Source organism: Fistularia commersonii, chromosome 24, assembly GCF_037954325.1.
Source record: "Fistularia commersonii isolate RoL2024-O1a breed Wild chromosome 24, RoL_Fcom_v1.0, whole genome shotgun sequence".
In the NCBI taxonomy this organism is placed as follows: domain Eukaryota; kingdom Metazoa; phylum Chordata; class Actinopteri; order Syngnathiformes; family Fistulariidae; genus Fistularia; species Fistularia commersonii.
The window spans coordinates 9,764,422-9,783,905 of NC_141307.1; the positions used below are offsets into that span (position 1 = coordinate 9,764,422).

Here is a 19,484-nt window from a genome sequence, read left to right on the forward strand (position 1 = left end):
CGGCCGGGGAGGGTGGGCGCGCGCGACCATAAACAGTGAACCCGGCCTCCAGCGACACAGACTTGCTCTTGAACAGCGCGACAGGGGAGAGCGCGGACGCAGTCCCCCACTACCAGAAATTATGCAGTCGAGATTCCCACATTTGGGGAATTCGCAGGGGTCAGCACAGCCGCAGTGCAATGGCTGAGCCTCGCCCTGGGTGAACCACCTTCTTGATCATGGTATCTCCCCTGCCAGGTAAGTATGAGTCGCACGCGTCCCGCGCACGGACCGCTTTCACACGCACGCCGTTCTCAGTCGGGGGGGAACCCACGCGGACTCTTCCGGGAGCTCACACGCGATCCCTCTCGCGCGCGCGCACACACACACACACGTACACGCGCACACACGCACACGCGCACACGCGCACACACACACTCCGTCAAAAAACCGTCAACTCTGAGTTCTGACGGGCCGGGACGCCGAAAACGACACGGACGCTTCAATTTTCACGAAGAAGTCAGAGGACAACCGGAACACGTTCCGTCCGTCCTCCTGATGCCGCGAGGGGTTTCTGCCGCTCTACGGCCGGGAGAACTTCCCCCTGAGCCCAGTCTGACACAGTCTATCGGGGGCAATCCATCCCTTTCAAATGCGATCCATTTAGGCTCAGTTCTGGTCCATAGTGGGATTTTATCGGGCTGCACGGGGCGAATGGTAGGGACAGGGTTTCAGGCAGACACGCTCGTGTGTCGCTATCTACCGCTCCCTACCGGCAGAAACAACGGGGACAGTGTCGCTGGTCACGCAGGGCACAGACAAGATCTGGATCCCGTGTGTGTTGGTTACGTATGACGTTGTTGGAGGCCACGGCAACCTTGACATCGGACACAAAAGCGGGGGGTGCACCGTTCCCGGAGATACTGCAATACCGGGTCGATGCGCGGAGTGGACGGAGCAAGCCCCTATTCCATCTCCCTGTTCCAAAAATCAATTTAATATTTGGTCCCCGGATAGGGGACGTATCAGATATTAAACTGATAAGAACAGATACTACACTTGATCTTAGCCAAAAGGCCGAGAAGCGATAGCCCCGCGCCCTCGCTCGACGCCAGCGCATCCCCCGCACCGTCAGCTTCACTCACGACTTCATTCACAAATCAACCCCCACCCCGTCTCCGCCGCTCGGCCCGGAGCGACGGCGCATCTCCCCCATCGCCCCCATCGCCCCCATCGCCCCCATCGCCCCGGAGACGGAGGTCCCGGTGGAGGCCGACGTTCCTGCTTTACAAGAAACAACATGGCCGATGCATCTTCCGCATCTGCCCGGTCACGTGGCGCATCAAAGTAAACCCAGGACTTCAACAAGCAGACTCCTCGGAACCTGATGAACGAATGGGGAAAAATGAAAGAGAGCCAGGGGTAGAAGCGGTGACTACTGGCGACCGCAAAGGAGCAGAGATCAGCGTAAAAAGAAGCGAGGGGGGCATCGAAGAGGATGAGGAGTTCAAAGGCAGTGGGTCCCGATGACGTAGCGTACAGGTGGAGGCATGGAAGTGTCTAGGAGAGCCAGCGGTACGGAGGTCAGCGGCTGGATTATTCAACAGCGAGAGACACGAACGAGAGAAAAAGAAATACAGCGCACATGGAGAAACACTGTACAGGGATGAGAAGAAAGGCGGCGAGCGACGGACGGAGGCAGGCGGCGAGACAACGGAAAGTGACCCGAAAGGTAAGGCGGGGAGCTATGACTGAGCGAGCGCGTGTGGCGCCGGGCTTCACGGTGACTCCGGTGGGACAGACACAAGGGAATGAGCGGCGTGTGTCCGTGTGTGAAATGTTGGCGCTCTTGAGAGACAGCACCCCCTGCTGGGGACAGAGAGGACGACCATGAAAAAGCTTACGGCACCTGGTATTCCCAGGCGGTCTCCCATCCAAGTACTAACCAGGCCCGACCCTGCTTAGCTTCTGAGATCAGACGAGATCGGGCGTGTTCAGGGTGGTATGGCCGTAAACGAGAGAGGCCCGCGCGGAAGGGCTCTTTATAAGCAGCCGTCCTCTGTCTTTTCCACCTCCAGTCATCTCCACATCTGTCAGGAGCTCCTTCTCTTTAGTCGCCATGATTACAGCCAGTGGCGCCCAAGGCTACTCGAACCGAACATCATCAGACACTCTTTACCTTCGGCTGCAGCCTAAGGTAAAGGGGGAGCTGCCAAAGGCCATACCAGGACTGGTATGCACGGCGGGACACTTCATGACAAGAGAAAGAGAAAAATAAATAAAATACACATGGAAAAAAAGGACGAGTACCACAGATGCAGTATTTGCGCCCAGAATGCTCATAGACAAGTACAGAGGGGGCCGGCGGGAGCCGCATTGCCTTTTTGTACACCTAGAAAAGGCCTACGACAGGTTGCCAAGAGAGGAGCTCTGGTATCCTATGAGGAAGTCTGGAGCGGCAGAGAAGTGTGTTACACTGGTGCAGGACATGTATGCTAGCTGGGAGACAGTGGTGCGTGCGGTGTGCTGTAAGACGGTACCAGAGAAGTTCGAGGTGGAAGCGGGACTCCGTCGGGGATGGGCCCTGAGCCCCTTCTTGTTCGCAATGGTGACGCACGGGCGGGCTGACCGATGAGGGTAGACATGAGTCTCCACGGACCGTGACCTTCGCAGATGCCGTTGTGATCTGTAGTGAGAGCAGAAAACAGGTGGAGGTCGAGATAAGATAAGATAAGATAAGATAAGATAAGATAAGATAAGATAAGAACAACTTTATTAATCCCGAAGGAAACTGTTCCTTGTGCCAGAGTTCCAGAAAATATAACAGTAATAAATAATAAAAGGCAGAATTAGAAATCAAAATAAACTATAAACTGTAAAGTGTCTCGGTGAAACTATAGAGAGGTGGGGGTATGCTCTGGAAAGGAGAGGAACGAAAGTTAGTCGCAGCAAGACAGCATACATGTGTGGGGATGAGAGGAACTCGGGTGGAACGGTGAGGCTACAGGGAGTGGAGATCAAGAAGCAGGAGCATTTCAGGGACTTGGACACTCTGGATTGTTTTCTGGCCCGATCGTAAATCCACGCTTTCGCGGTGCACCTGCCATGTGCAACGACAACTCCCTGGTTGGGTCACAGCCCGGCCGGGGAGGGTGGGCGCGCGCGACCATAAACAGTGAACCCGGCCTCCAGCGACACAGACTTGCTCTTGAACAGCGCGACAGGGGAGAGCGCGGACGCAGTCCCCCACTACCAGAAATTATGCAGTCGAGATTCCCACATTTGGGGAATTCGCAGGGGTCAGCACAGCCGCAGTGCAATGGCTGAGCCTCGCCCTGGGTGAACCACCTTCTTGATCATGGTATCTCCCCTGCCAGGTAAGTATGAGTCGCACGCGTCCCGCGCACGGACCGCTTTCACACGCACGCCGTTCTCAGTCGGGGGGGAACCCACGCGGACTCTTCCGGGAGCTCACACGCGATCCCTCTCGCGCGCGCGCGCACACACACACACACGTACACGCGCACACACGCACACGCGCACACACACACTCCGTCAAAAAACCGTCAACTCTGAGTTCTGACGGGCCGGGACGCCGAAAACGACACGGACGCTTCAATTTTCACGAAGAAGTCAGAGGACAACCGGAACACGTTCCGTCCGTCCTCCTGATGCCGCGAGGGGTTTCTGCCGCTCTACGGCCGGGAGAACTTCCCCCTGAGCCCAGTCTGACACAGTCTATCGGGGGCAATCCATCCCTTTCAAATGCGATCCATTTAGGCTCAGTTCTGGTCCATAGTGGGATTTTATCGGGCTGCACGGGGCGAATGGTAGGGACAGGGTTTCAGGCAGACACGCTCGTGTGTCGCTATCTACCGCTCCCTACCGGCAGAAACAACGGGGACAGTGTCGCTGGTCACGCAGGGCACAGACAAGATCTGGATCCCGTGTGTGTTGGATCCCGTGTGTATGACGTTGTTGGAGGCCACGGCAACCTTGACATCGGACACAAAAGCGGGGGGTGCACCGTTCCCGGAGATACTGCAATACCGGGTCGATGCGCGGAGTGGACGGAGCAAGCCCCTATTCCATCTCCCTGTTCCAAAAATCAATTTAATATTTGGTCCCCGGATAGGGGACGTATCAGATATTAAACTGATAAGAACAGATACTACACTTGATCTTAGCCAAAAGGCCGAGAAGCGATAGCCCCGCGCCCTCGCTCGACGCCAGCGCATCCCCCGCACCGTCAGCTTCACTCACGACTTCATTCACAAATCAACCCCCACCCCGTCTCCGCCGCTCGGCCCGGAGCGACGGCGCATCTCCCCCATCGCCCCCATCGCCCCCATCGCCCCGGAGACGGAGGTCCCGGTGGAGGCCGACGTTCCTGCTTTACAAGAAACAACATGGCCGATGCATCTTCCGCATCTGCCCGGTCACGTGGCGCATCAAAGTAAACCCAGGACTTCAACAAGCAGACTCCTCGGAACCTGATGAACGAATGGGGAAAAATGAAAGAGAGCCAGGGGTAGAAGCGGTGACTACTGGCGACCGCAAAGGAGCAGAGACCAGCGTAAAAAGAAGCGAGGGGGGCATCGAAGAGGATGAGGAGTTCAAAGGCAGTGGGTCCCGATGACGTAGCGTACAGGTGGAGGCATGGAAGTGTCTAGGAGAGCCAGCGGTACGGAGGTCAGCGGCTGGATTATTCAACAGCGAGAGACACGAACGAGAGAAAAAGAAATACAGCGCACATGGAGAAACACTGTACAGGGATGAGAAGAAAGGCGGCGAGCGACGGACGGAGGCAGGCGGCGAGACAACGGAAAGTGACCCGAAAGGTAAGGCGGGGAGCTATGACTGAGCGAGCGCGTGTGGCGCCGGGCTTCACGGTGACTCCGGTGGGACAGACACAAGGGAATGAGCGGCGTGTGTCCGTGTGTGAAATGTTGGCGCTCTTGAGAGACAGCACCCCCTGCTGGGGACAGAGAGGACGACCATGAAAAAGCTTACGGCACCTGGTATTCCCAGGCGGTCTCCCATCCAAGTACTAACCAGGCCCGACCCTGCTTAGCTTCCGAGATCAGACGAGATCGGGCGTGTTCAGGGTGGTATGGCCGTAAACGAGAGAGGCCCGCGCGGAAGGGCTCTTTATAAGCAGCCGTCCTCTGTCTTTTCCACCTCCAGTCATCTCCACGTCTGTCAGGAGCTCCTTCTCTTTAGTCGCCATGATTACAGCCAGTGGCGCCCAAGGCTACTCGAACCGAACATCATCAGACACTCTTTACCTTCGGCTGCAGCCTAAGGTAAAGGGGGAGCTGCCAAAGGCCATACCAGGACTGGTATGCACGGCGGGACACTTCATGACAAGAGAAAGAGAAAAATAAATAAAATACACATGGAAAAAAAGGACGAGTACCACAGATGCAGTATTTGCGCCCAGAATGCTCATAGACAAGTACAGAGGGGGCCGGCGGGAGCCGCATTGCCTTTTTGTACACCTAGAAAAGGCCTACGACAGGTTGCCAAGAGAGGAGCTCTGGTATCCTATGAGGAAGTCTGGAGCGGCAGAGAAGTGTGTTACACTGGTGCAGGACATGTATGCTAGCTGGGAGACAGTGGTGCGTGCGGTGTGCTGTAAGACGGTACCAGAGAAGTTCGAGGTGGAAGCGGGACTCCGTCGGGGATGGGCCCTGAGCCCCTTCTTGTTCGCAATGGTGACGCACGGGCGGGCTGACCGATGAGGGTAGACATGAATCTCCACGGACCGTGACCTTCGCAGATGCCGTTGTGATCTGTAGTGAGAGCAGAAAACAGGTGGAGGTCGAGATAAGATAAGATAAGATAAGATAAGATAAGATAAGATAAGAACAACTTTATTAATCCCGAAGGAAACTGTTCCTTGTGCCAGAGTTCCAGAAAATATAACAGTAATAAATAATAAAAGGCAGAATTAGAAATCAAAATAAACTATAAACTGTAAAGTGTCTCGGTGAAACTATAGAGAGGTGGGGGTATGCTCTGGAAAGGAGAGGAACGAAAGTTAGTCGCAGCAAGACAGCATACATGTGTGGGGATGAGAGGAACTCGGGTGGAACGGTGAGGCTACAGGGAGTGGAGATCAAGAAGCAGGAGCATTTCAGGGACTTGGACACTCTGGATTGTTTTCTGGCCCGATCGTAAATCCACGCTTTCGCGGTGCACCTGCCATGTGCAACGACAACTCCCTGGTTGGGTCACAGCCCGGCCAGGGAGGGTAGGCGCGCGCGACCATAAACAGTGAACCCGGCCTCCAGCGACACAGACTTGCTCTTGAACAGCGCGACAGGGGAGAGCGCGGACGCAGTCCCCCACTACCAGAAATTATGCAGTCGAGATTCCCATATTTGGGGAATTTGCAGGGGTCAGCACAGCCGCAGTGCAATGGCTGAGCCTCGCCCTGGGTGAACCACCTTCTTGATCATGGTATCTCCCCTGCCAGGTAAGTATGAGTCGCACGCGTCCCGCGCACGGACCGCTTTCACACGCACGCCGTTCTCAGTCGGGGGGGAACCCACGCGGACTCTTCCGGGAGCTCACACGCGATCCCTCTCGCGCGCGCGCACACACACACACACACGTACACGCGCACACACGCACACGCGCACACGCGCACACACACACTCCGTCAAAAAACCGTCAACTCTGAGTTCTGACGGGCCGGGACGCCGAAAACGACACGGACGCTTCAATTTTCACGAAGAAGTCAGAGGACAACCGGAACACGTTCCGTCCGTCCTCCTGATGCCGCGAGGGGTTTCTGCCGCTCTACGGCCGGGAGAACTTCCCCCTGAGCCCAGTCTGACACAGTCTATCGGGGGCAATCCATCCCTTTCAAATGCGATCCATTTAGGCTCAGTTCTGGTCCATAGTGGGATTTTATCGGGCTGCACGGGGCGAATGGTAGGGACAGGGTTTCAGGCAGACACGCTCGTGTGTCGCTATCTACCGCTCCCTACCGGCAGAAACAACGGGGACAGTGTCGCTGGTCACGCAGGGCACAGACAAGATCTGGATCCCGTGTGTGTTGGTTACGCATGACGTTGTTGGAGGCCACGGCAACCTTGACATCGGACACAAAAGCGGGGGGTGCACCGTTCCCGGAGATACTGCAATACCGGGTCGATGCGCGGAGTGGACGGAGCAAGCCCCTATTCCATCTCCCTATTCCAAAAATCAATTTGATATTTGGTCCCCGGATAGGGGACGTATCAGATATTAAACTGATAAGAACAGATACTACACTTGATCTTAGCCAAAAGGCCGAGAAGCGATAGCCCCGCGCCCTCGCTCGACGCCACCGCATCCCCCGCACCGTCAGCTTCACTCACGACTTCATACAAGAAACAACATGGCTGAAGCATCTTCCGCATTTGCCCGGTCACGTGGTGCACGCCCCCCGACAGGACGCCGAAGCATCAAAGTAAACCCAGGACATCAACAACCAGACTCTTGGAATCGTGTCCCCTTCAAATCCCCCTGGAATGTGGCAAAAAGTCGCCCGTGAGGAGAAAAGACACAGGTGGAAAAGGGACGTTTGCACCGCTCACGATACACTGGGCTGCAAACGGGCGCCATCTTGTGAACCCGTCTGGTTACCGCATCGTTGCGACCAGCTCTCACAGAGACTCGTTGCTCATCGCCGGGAAACACAATTCAAAAAACGTCACGAACACAAGACAACAGTAAAATGGATTTAAATCCACATTTACATTTAATTACATTCATGTTTTCGTCACTACCAGCAGAACAATTTTTAAACACGACGGTAAATCATCTCGTCCCGTGGCGAACACCCACTGGACCCCGGCACCCCAAACAGCCTTCGACGGCCTTGAACGCTAACCCCGCCCCGCACCGGCTAATACCGGCTGTTACGACGACTGCTGGTCCGGACGGAGCCGATCGCGCTCGGTTAGACCACCGCTTTTTCGTTGTCGTTTGAGTCGCCAACATTCAATTACCGACGCGCTCCGAGGCAAGATGGCGGAAGGCCGCGAGCTAGTCTGTTTGGCTAGCTGAGCGGCTTAGTTAGCCTTACCTCAGCTCACGAAATCTGTGACGTCGTCGAGATTTCTCGGCCGAAAGGACCTAAATTACCGTCAAAAATCACCGGGAGTTGCTTCGCGGTTGTTATAAACACGGTCAATTCGGTTGTAGGTCGAGAAATCGTCACTATTCTCTGTAAAAGTGAACTTACGTCGCGGGGCTGGACAGCGCTCTTGACCGGAAACACATCGTGGAACCCCGGAGCCTTCAGTGACCGACATAAACGGTCATAAACTCTTCGGTTATATTCTACTTCGAACTATTTAAATTAATTCTACTTCAAACTATATGAATTAATTCTAATTCTAACCATATGAATTAACTGTACTTTAAATTATGAATTAAGAAAAGAGATGTGGGACCTGTGGAATCCCCTCCGTGGACACTTTCATCCCGAGTCCCGCTTCTCTGTACTCTTATACTGGCATTCTGTGGCTTAGCTGATGCCAGACCACCATCGATGACATGCAGAGGTTTTTAAATGCACTGAATGGAGAGAAGTTCTGACACACTGTTGATGAATCAGGTCCAAGTCCAGTCACCCAGCAGCCCAGGAGTCTCCTTCTGTGCGCCGGTCTGCTCCAAGACCTCCAACATCATCCCTGTCTGCAGGAAAACAAAGAACCACAGGACCCTGGGTACAGATCTTCCATCCTGGCTCTGTAGGAGTGACTGACGTCCTCTGAGCACCTTGTTGTTCTGTCTTACCTGAGATCCAACACCGACCTGCCCTGGACCCCCTGCTGTTCACCTAGAGTGAGCAGGACCAGAGGAGATGCCGTGATAATGAGCACTGTTGTGCAACTTGAAAGTCCTAGAAAGTGACATCTGGACATCTGGAGCTCATCTGAATATAAACCACAGTGGGTAAAAACACAAACACATAAGCTGCACTTGTCTGTAAACTGCAGGTGTTCGCATTGTAACGAGATATTTACACATTAACCTTTTTTTTTACTTTTAATTAGATACATAATGTTAACATTTGCAAATATGTCCTGGACAAGCAGTGCCTGTAACACGGCTGATGGAAAATGTTCATAATGAATAAAACAAGGAAAAGTTCATCCATTTTTTATCCCCACTTTGTCCCAATCCGAGTCATTTTTGGCTTTGCACATTTCACTCTCTGTTGCTATTCAACCATGAGAGACAGTGCTGGGGTTAAAGATATTTAATAAATTAACTGGTAAATTCTTCAGTAAAATAAGTATTTGGTTACCAATAAACAAGATATCACAGAGCTCCCACAGACCTGTAACTTCTTTTTTAAGATGCCCCTCTGTTCTCCACACCTTACCTGTATTAATGGCACCTGTTTGAACTGGTTACCAGGATAGAAGACACCTGTCCACAACCTCAAACCGTCACACTCCAAACTCAATCAGGCCAAGACCAAAGAGCTGTCTAAGGACACCATAAACAAAAATGTAAACCGGCACCAGGCTGGGAAGACTGAATCTGGACTAGGAAAGCAGCTTGGTGTGAAGACATCAACTGTGAGAGCAATTATTAGAAAATGGAAGACATACAAGACCACTGATAATCTCCCTCCATCTTGGGCTCCACACAAGAGCTCACCCCGAGGGCTCAAAATGATGAGACGCCCACAGGGGGACCTAGAGAATAAGCTGCAGAGAGCTGGGACCAAAGTAATAAAGGCTACCATCACACTACGCTGCCAGGTACTCAAACCCTGAAGTGCCAGATGTGTCCCTCTACTGAGATCGCATGTGTCCCATCGCGTCATCTAAATTTACTGGAGGGCATTTGGATGATCCAAAAGAGGACTATGAATGTCCTATGGTCAGATGAAACCAAAATACAACTTTTTAGTAAAAGCTAAGTGTGTCGTAGCTGGGGGAAGGAATGCTGAATCACATTCAAAATAACACCATTGCCAGTGTGAAGCATTGCTTTGGGGCTGTTTTTCTACAAAGGGACCAAACGACTGATCAGAAAGGCTGAAAGGAAAGAATTAATGCGGCCATGGATTCTGAGATTTGGAGTGAAAATCTCCTTCCATTTGCAGGAGCATTGAAGATGAAACGTGGCTGGGTTTCAGTATGACAATGATCCCAAACACACCGCCCGGGCAATGAAGGAGTGGCTTTGTAGGCAGGATCTACAAGAGGTAAGAGGTCTGCATGGAGGAATGGGCCAAACTACCAGCAACAGTGTGTAAAAACCCTGTGAATACATCAAGGGTAGGCAAACCCTTCAGCCGAAGGGGATATTCAAATCTTCGTACTTTTTAAGACCTTAAAACACTTTATAGCCTTGCCTTTGACACTTTATGGTTTTATTTGTATTTCTTATTCTCCCTCCTTCCGACTATTATTTATTATTGTTATGTTTTACTTGAAACTCTGGCACAACAATTTCCTTTGGGATAAATAAAGTTGTTCTTATTCTTAAACAGGCCACATCTGGCCAATCAAAGATTGGTACAGAATTCATGCTTGATATGTATGATTGGATCAATGAATGTGGGAGCTCAAACTGGAGATTATCAATTTTTGGAGCTACTTCAGAACTCTTGAGAATTTATCCTGAACTGAATGACACGGATTGGCTTTGTTATTTCACATTTACTGTGGACCTACTGACACACATGAATGAGCTGGACGTGAAGATCCAACCAAAAAAACGGTTTGTGAATGAAATGCAAGCAAATGTCAGAGCCTTCAAAACCAAGTCGGTTTTATTTTCAAAGCGAATATCAAAAGAGTCTGATATGTACTGTTCACAAATACATTTTTTGTTTTACATGTATCATATTGTCAAATTTTAAAAGTCAATCCTGCCCCTGAGCCAAAAAGTTTGCCCGCCCCTGGAATACCTTATGAAGACTTTTCAGAAAACCTTTGACCTGTCATCGCCAGCAAAAGGTATATAAGAAAGTATTGCAATGAATGTTTGTTCCTGACCAACTACTTATTCTCCATCATTATGTCCAAATAAGTTTGTTAAAAATCAGACAAGGTGATTTTCTGTCTCTCATAGTTGAAGTATACCAATGATGAAAATGAAAGACCTCTATCATGTTTTTAAGTGGGAGAACTTGCACAATTGTTGGCTGACTAAATACTGTTTTGCCCCACTTTATCTGGATACTGGGCACTGACACCTATTCAAATCAACATTTTAAAATGAGCTGATTTAGACTGTAATGATCATTTTGAGCTTATTTTAACCAAATTGTCAAATATTCAAATACAACATTCAAGTTTTTAGTTTCACCTATGAACAGGGTGATGGCAATCAGCACCAACAACATACTGAAGTCTCACAGCACCTTGTCTGGACTGAAAATCAATGTCAAAATTAAGCTATGACAAACAGTGCACCTCTGCGTGAATTCTGTCCTCTTTAAACATATCTTGAACCCCCGGTGCATGTCTTTGTGACAACAAGTCATAACTTCTCACTCCAAACTTACCTGAAACACAAAAACAAATAAAATCTTCAAAGGGCACAGAAGAGACCTGCATGTTTTATTCCTCAACCGAGCCAAGGCTTCTTAATCCATCCCCACATCTGTCATCTGGGAGGCCTTCAACCCCTTCAAAGTGCATGAAACCACCACAAACCTGGTCAGAAGCTTCCTCCAGCATTTCTTATTCTGTAAAACAACCACAGAGTACAAAACATGGTGATCATTGGAAGTGGGCTTCAGGGCAGGCTGCGCCACATCCCCTCTAGCCTTTACCATGGCAATGGAGATGATCATCGGTGCATCTCGGTGGAACGACGGAGGGGAGCTACTGCAGGCTTGACAGCGGCTGCCTCCAAATGATTATTGGAAAAGCCCCCCAGTACAACAGTCAAAGAACATGAAATGACCACCTAGATCCCCACCATCACCTCGACCAAATGCCAGCTGGAGAAGCTTCACTCCAACATTACCTGGGGAAGAAGAAGTTGGAAGGCAACAAGTAAGGGAGCATTTCCATCGTGAAAGGAAAGCTTACTGGCCACGGTTCCACCTCGTCGAAACAGCCATTCCTTTGATATCAGAGCTGCAGGTCCAGCCTTGGATGGTGGAAGCCTCAGATGCAGAACAGACCAACGCTGCATTGAATCCCTTCAGTGGGTTGTAGGACAGGATACAGATTGGATTGGAAAAGCAGGATTTCCCCTGCAACGTAGTAAACATCAGACTTTTCTACTCATCCTGAAATTTATTACAAAATACACAAGAGATGTGTTTCAGCATTACACATTTACAATACGCAATTAAAATGTGTCTGTAGATCTTTGTGCAAGTTGCTACAAATCAGCCTTGCTTGTTCAGAGATGATTAAAAAATCCTTTTCACAGAAAGGTGAAAATAGAACATTTTAAAAACATTTAAAAAACATTTTAACAGTTTTACCAGAGATTTTCAATAATAATGTTTTCGTTTCCCATATGAACAAGCGGATGAAAATGTGTACAAACAACAGACGAGAGTGCCACATGACCACAAGCATGTAATTGATTCCTTAGTACAAATACAGCCAATAATACAAAAGTCAGAGAACATGACTTGTTTTTGAGTCATGCATTGCTCCATTCAGAAGCTGATCCAGGGTCAGCCATCGCAGCCATTCAACGACAAGAAAAACGTCAACTCTGAGTTCCAATGGGCCAGAATGACCGAAACGACACAGTCGCTTCATTTTTCATGAAGAAGTCAGAACACAGAACACATTCCGTCCATCCTCCTGATGCCACAATTGGTTTCTATTGTTTTACAAACGGGAGAACTTTGCCACGATCCCGGTCTGACAGTCTTTAAACGCGGCCAGTGTGGTGGACGGATCGGGGCTGTCGTCTTTTGTCGTCAAACACAATCCATTTGCGCTAAGATCAGATTCCTTGGTGGGAATTTACTTCGGTACACGGAAGCAAGGCGTAGAGACAGGTTGTCCAGTTAACAAACTTATGTCACACGTCACCCACAACCCTCCTGCCTCTTTGCATTATCATCTACCAACATAATACAGTAGACGCACCAAATGGCACATTAAACATTCGTCTCCACGATCTTTGAGATGTCTCCCATCGAATATGTAATTATTTGCAATTTGGGAGGGTGCACCGTCAGCTTCACTTAAAACAACATCGCTGATGCATCTTCCGCATCTCCCCGGTCACGTGGTGCACGGCCGACCAGTAGGACGCCTTCTTCTTCTTCTTCTTCTTTCGGCTTTTCCCGTCAGGGGTCGCCACAGCGAGTCAGCTTTCTCAATCTAACCCTATTCTCTGTGTCTTCCTCTCTCACACCAACTACCTTCATATCCTCTCTCACTACATCCATAGATCTTCTCTTTAGTCTTCCTCAAGACCTCTTGTCTGGCAGCTCCAATTCCAGAATGCGTCTACCAATATATTCTCTATCCCTCCTCTGTACATGACCCAACCATCTCAGTCTGGCTTCTCTGACCTTCTCTCCAAAACATCTAACATGTGCTGTTCCTCTGATAGACTCATTCCTGATCCTATCCATCCTGGTCACTCCCAAAGAGAACCTCAACATCTTCATCTCTGCAACCTCTAGTTCTGCCTGCTGTCTTTTGGTCATTGTAACAGTTTCTAGTCCATACATCATCGCTGGTCTCACCACTGTCTTGTACACCTTTCCTTTTATTCTGGCTGAAAGTCTTCTATCACATAGTAGCCCTGACACTTTTCTCCACCCATCCCAACCTGCTTGGACCCGTCTCTTCACCTCTTTTCCACACTCTCCATTGCTCTGGACTGTTGACCCTAAGTACCTGAAATCCTCCAGCTTCTTGATCTCCACTCCCTGTAGCCTCACCGGTAGATTTTCCTCTACCTGTTGTCTGCTTTCACTACAGATCACAATGTCATCTGCAAACATCATGGTCCATGGGGATTCCTGTCTAACCTCATCTGTCAGCCTATCCATCACCATTGCGAACAAGAAGGGGCTCAGAGCTGATCCCTGATGGAGTCCCACCTCCACCTTGAACTTCTCGGTTACCCCTACAGCACACCGTACCAGTGTCTCACAGTTCGCATACATGTCCTGCACCAGTCTAACATACTTCTCTGCCACTCCAGACTTCCTCATACAATACCAGAGCTCCTCTCTTGGCACCCTGTCATATGCCTTTTCTAGGTCTACAAAAACACAATGCAGCTCCCTCTGGCCTTCTCTGTACTTTTCTATTAGCATTCTCAACGCAAATACTGCATCTGTAGTAATATTCCTAGGCATAAAGCCATACTGCTGTTCACAGATGCTGACTTCTGCTCTCAGTCGAGTTTCCACTACTCTTTTCCATAACTTCATTGTATGGCTCATCAACTTTAGTCACCTCTTCTACCCTTGCCTCTCTTTCATTTTCCACATTCATCAGCTCTTCAAAGTACTCTTTCCATCTTCCCATCACTCTTCTAGCATCTGTCAATACATTTCCCTCTCTGTCCTTAATCACCCGGATCATTCTCACCCTTCTTACTATCCAACCGAGCATACAAGTCATCATAAGCCCTTTGTTTTGCCTTTGCTTCCTCTATCTTTACCTTTCGCCACATCTCCCTGAACTCCTGTCTGTTTTCTTCAGTCCTCTCAGTATCCCACTTCTTCTTCGCTAACCGCTTTCTCTGTATACACTCCTGCACTTCCTCATTCCACCACCAAGTCTCCTTATCTTCTTTCCTTCCAGATGACACACCAAGTACTCTTCTAACTGTCTCCCTGATAACACTAGCTGTTGTTGTCCAATCATCTGGAAGCTCACCCTGACCACCCAGACCCTTTCTCAACTCCTCCCTGAAAACCATGCACTCCTCCCTTTTCAGCTTCCACCATTTTGTCCTCTGCTCTGCCTTTGTTCTCTTCATCTTCCTTGTCACCAGAGTCATCCTACAAACCACCATCCTTTGCTGTTTGGCTACACTCTCACCTACAACTACTTTACAGTCACTGATCTCTTTCAGGTTACCTCGTCCATACAAGATGTAGTCTACCTGCGTGCTCCTACCTCCGCTCTTATAAGTTACCCTATGTTCCTGTTTTTTCTGGAAAAAGGTATTCACTACAGCGATTTCCATCCTTTTTGCAAAATCTACCACCATCTGTCCCTCTGCATTCCTATCCTGGATACCAAATCTGCCCATCACTTCTTTATCCCCTCTATTGCCTTCCCCAACACGTCAATTGAAGTCTGCACCAATTACCACTCTCTCCTTTCTGGGAATATTTTGCATCACTTCATCTAACTCATTCCAGAACTACTTCTCCTAAAACTCACATCCCACCTGTGGGGCATAGCCACTAACAACATTGAGCATCACACCTTCAATTTCCAGTTTCAGACTCATAAGTCTATCTGACATTCTTTTCACCTCTAGGACGTTCCTCACAAACTCCTCCTTCAAGATAACTCCTACTCCATTTCTCTTCTTGTCAGTACCATAATAGTACAACTTAAAGCCTGCTCCTAAGCTTCTAGCCTTACTACCTTTCCACCTGGTCTCCTGGACACACAGTATATCCACCTTCCTTCTCTGCATCATGTCGACCAACTCTCTACCTTTTCCTGTCATAGTCCCAATATTCAAAGTTCCTACTTTCAGTCCCAGGCACTTTCTTTTCCTCCTCTCTCTCTGCGTCCGAAAACACCTTCCTCCTCTCCTTCAGCCTGACATTCTTTCTATGACAGAAAAATATAGGAAAATAAATAAATTATAAAGTTTGTGATTAGTGAAGGTGAAGTAAGGCAAAGTAGCACAAATAAGTGAAAGTAAAGTGAGGAAGGCACTAAAGAGGATGAAGAGTGGAAAGTCAGTTGGTCCTGATGATATTCCTGTGGAGGTATGGAAGTGTCTAGGAGAGGCATCGGTAGAATTTCTGGCTAGATTATTCAACAGGATGAACACGCCCTCCTCCTCTTCTTCTTCTTCTTCGACCCACACTACCAAAGTTCCACTGGTACCCTGTAGGTCAGGGGTGTCAAAGTCATTTCTCATTGCGGGCCACATGCGGCCTAGGTAGATGTCAAGTGGGCCAGACCATTAAAACGATAGCATACTCAGCAATAAATAACAAAAATATCATGACTTTCCTCTGTTTCAGTGTAAAGAAGTACAAGGACATTAGGAAAATCTTGAAATTTAATGAACAATCCTTTTATAAAATATTTCATGAAACTCCTCATATATCCTTAGAAAAATGTGTAATTTACTTTTATCATTCACATGCAGGCATTGCTACTGATCCCACTGATCGTAAAAAGGCACAAAATTTTCACATTGGTAATCGGTATTGAAAAATATAGTAATGCACTTTACTTATAAAGAAAGGGATTTTTAAACCATTTACACATGTGCATATGCAATCTAAATTGAATCCCTACCTACACCTTACAAATTAAAGAGAGTGCTATTAAATGTGTAAGGAAGAAAGTATTCACCTGTCCTGTAAATCTGTAAACTTCATACATGAAACATGCATACACATACAATACATACTGAAAATGTATGGAGTTGCATGAACAGTAAAATTCCACCATACTCTTTTGTAATGAAGCTGGTGACTAACATTAAATTGCACATTTTCACAAGCAATTAGGTAGCTGGCTTTTACCGCTGCTTCACTGATTTCTCGGCTATCAGTTACAGTGGACCGCTGTTTCCTCAGAACCGCCAGCAATTCATTGATCTTATCTCTTCTCAGTTTTCTTTGCAAGCTGTAATATTTTTCGCTGTGACGAGTCTCGTAGCGGCGCCGAATATTATATTCCTTAAATACCTAAACTTGTTGTAAACACACCAAGCAAAAAGGTTTCCAGTGTGTCTCCGTAAATAACTAGGACATAGTCCATTTTTCTTTGAAAATTCTACACTCTTCATCTACTTTTCTCTGTTTTTGTCAGGGTATCACACCTGATCCCAATTTGTAATCGGCGCCAGCTGCAGCAGATGCCGCTAATCAAGATCCCTATAAAGGACAGCAGTACGCTCTGCCTGGCGTTGGGGGATTGTGGCTCTCACAGACCATGACTGGGCCCGGCCGGTGTAACATTGGACCCTGACCCTGCTGTGACCCTTCCTTACCCTGTTACGACCAGACCCAGCTGGCCGGAGTAACATTTGACCCTGCTGTGACCCTTCCTTACCCCGTTACGACCGGACCCAGTCGGCCGGTGTAACATTGGACACTGACCCTGCCGTGACTCTTCCTGAGATCCTGCTGTGACCCTTCTTGCCTTCACCCCCCTGCCTGGGGCCCATCCTGCCACCCTGCATGGGGTCCGTCCTGCCTGCAACCCGTTGTGGTGAGACCCAGCCCTGTGCAACTCTGTCTCGGGGCCAGGGGCTTACTAGCGACACCCTACCTGCCGTTCCACATAATAAAGCGCTTTCAACCCAGATTCTGCTCTGAGGTGTGGTTCCGAGTCCACCCCTGCGACCCGTGACAGTTTTCATAACAACATTTTGGCTGAGGGAGTAGCGGGGAGGTAGAGAACAGGGTCGAAACAACGTCGTAACAAGCAGCAGATGGTGCATTAATAACGTATGACAGGAAAAGGTAGAGTTGGTCAACATGATGCAGAGAAGGAAGGCGGATATACTGGGTGTCCAGAAGACCAGGTGGAAAGGTAGCTTAGGCTTCTAGCCTTAGCTTAGTTAGTGGCTATGCCCCACAAATATGATGTGAGTTTGAGGAGAAGGAGACGTTCTGGAATGAACTAGATGAAGTGATGCAGAATATCCCCAGAGATGAGAGAGTAGTAATTGGTGCAGACTTCAGTGGGTATCTTGGTGCAGGCAATTGAGGGGATGAAGAAGTGATGGGCAAAATTGGTATACAGGATAGGAACGCAGAGGGACAGATGATGGTAGATTTTGCAAAAAGGATGGAAATGGCTCTAGTGAACTAGAGTTCACAAGAACAAGAGAGTTTACAAGAACTACTTGAGTAGTGGAAACTAGACTTGGAGCAGAAGTCAGAATTTATGAACAGCATTATGGCTTCATGCCTGTAAAGAGTTAAACAGATGCAGTATTTGCTTAGAGATTGGTAATAGAGAAGTACAGAGAAGGCCAGAGGGAGCTGCGTTGTGTTTTTGTAGACCTAGAAAAAAGCATATGACAGGGTGCCAAGAGAGGAACTCTGGTATTGTATCAGGAAGTCTGGTGTAGCAGAGAATTATGTTAGACTAGTGCAGGACATGTATGCTAGCTGTGAAACAGTGGTGCGGTGTGCTATAGGGGTAACAGAGAAGTTCAAGGTGGACATGAAACTCCATCAGGAATCAGCTCTGAGCTAGTTCTTGTTTGCAATGGTGATGGACAGGCTGACAGATGAGGTTAGACAGGAATCTCCATGGACCATGATGTTTGCAGATGACATTGTAATCTGTAGTGAGAGCAGAGAACAGGTTGAGGAAAAGTCTAGGGAGGTGGAGGTATGCACTAGAAAGGAGAGAAATGAAGGTTAGTCGCAGAAAGAGAGTATCTTCTTCTTCTTTTGGCTTTTCCCGTCAGGGGTCGCCACAGCGAGTATACGTGTGTGAATAATATGAACCCGGGAGGAACAGTGAAGCTACAGGCAGGTACTTGGGGTCAACAGTCCAGAGCAGCAAAGAGTGTGTAAAAGAGGTGACGAAAATATAGGAGGCCGCAGAGATGAAGATGTTGAGGTTCTCTTTGGGAGTGACCAGGATGGTTAGGATCAGGAATGAGTCCATCAGAGGAGAAGCGCACATTAGATGTTTTGGAGAGAAGGTCAGAGAAGCCAGACTGAGATGGTTCAGTCATGTGCGGAGAAAGGATAGTGAATTTATTGGTAGAAGGATGCTGGAATTGGAGCTGCCAGGCAGGAGGTCTCAAGGAAAACCAAAGAGAAGATTTATGGACGTAGTGAGAGAGGATATGAAGGTAGTTGGTGTGAGAGAGGAGGATAAAGAGAATAGGGTTAGATGGAGAAGGTTGATTTGCTGTGGGAACCTGAACGGAGAAGAAGAAAAAAAAAAAAAGAATGTCAGGCAAGCACTTTATATTTTCATCATTCATAGCTTCAACCAAGGCCCTGTTTAAGTAACTACAATTAAAGAATGCAATCAAAAATGTAAGAGCTCTTGCATACACTTTTTATGCCGTACAAAAAGTGTGGAATTATTCTCATAAACATTGAACTGCCATTTCCATGTTAGCCTCGTTTTCAGTCATTTACCTCTAAGGTCTTTGATTCACCTTTGCTTTCTGGTTAGTGCCATTTTACTTTTTTACAACCATTTTGTATTACATGACCCCCCCTGTATTTGTTTTGATAATCCAAGGATGCTCCTAATGCATCAAAATGAGGAAAATAAGAGTTTGACCTACATTTACACTCTGAGAGGGGCCATTGAGAAAAACACAATACAACATCAGAGGTAACGAATAGAGGAGGGTGG

General features: G+C 48.6%; 8 non-coding genes across 8 annotated transcripts; all 8 read right to left on the bottom strand.

The window, feature by feature from the left end:
- Positions 1–81: 81 nt before the first annotated feature.
- On the bottom strand, positions 82–245 carry LOC147220445 (U1 spliceosomal RNA). The gene has a single exon (XR_015108086.1). It is a non-coding gene; the product is annotated as a U1 spliceosomal RNA (small nuclear RNA).
- Positions 246–877: 632 nt separating this feature from the next.
- Positions 878–1,068, bottom strand: LOC147220446 (U2 spliceosomal RNA). Its single transcript, XR_015108104.1, has one exon. It is a non-coding gene; the product is annotated as a U2 spliceosomal RNA (small nuclear RNA).
- An 808-nt stretch (positions 1,069–1,876) lies between these two features.
- Positions 1,877–1,995, bottom strand: LOC147220447 (5S ribosomal RNA). The gene has a single exon (XR_015108441.1). It is a non-coding gene; the product is annotated as a 5S ribosomal RNA (ribosomal RNA).
- Positions 1,996–3,200: 1,205 nt separating this feature from the next.
- Positions 3,201–3,364, bottom strand: LOC147220448 (U1 spliceosomal RNA). Its single transcript, XR_015108097.1, has one exon. It is a non-coding gene; the product is annotated as a U1 spliceosomal RNA (small nuclear RNA).
- Positions 3,365–3,995: 631 nt separating this feature from the next.
- LOC147220449 (U2 spliceosomal RNA) lies at positions 3,996–4,186 on the bottom strand. The gene has a single exon (XR_015108105.1). It is a non-coding gene; the product is annotated as a U2 spliceosomal RNA (small nuclear RNA).
- Positions 4,187–4,985: 799 nt separating this feature from the next.
- On the bottom strand, positions 4,986–5,104 carry LOC147220450 (5S ribosomal RNA). The gene has a single exon (XR_015108301.1). It is a non-coding gene; the product is annotated as a 5S ribosomal RNA (ribosomal RNA).
- Positions 5,105–6,304: 1,200 nt separating this feature from the next.
- LOC147220451 (U1 spliceosomal RNA) lies at positions 6,305–6,468 on the bottom strand. Its single transcript, XR_015108227.1, has one exon. It is a non-coding gene; the product is annotated as a U1 spliceosomal RNA (small nuclear RNA).
- Positions 6,469–7,102: 634 nt separating this feature from the next.
- LOC147220452 (U2 spliceosomal RNA) lies at positions 7,103–7,293 on the bottom strand. Its single transcript, XR_015108118.1, has one exon. It is a non-coding gene; the product is annotated as a U2 spliceosomal RNA (small nuclear RNA).
- Between the last annotated feature and the right edge of the window lie 12,191 nt (positions 7,294–19,484).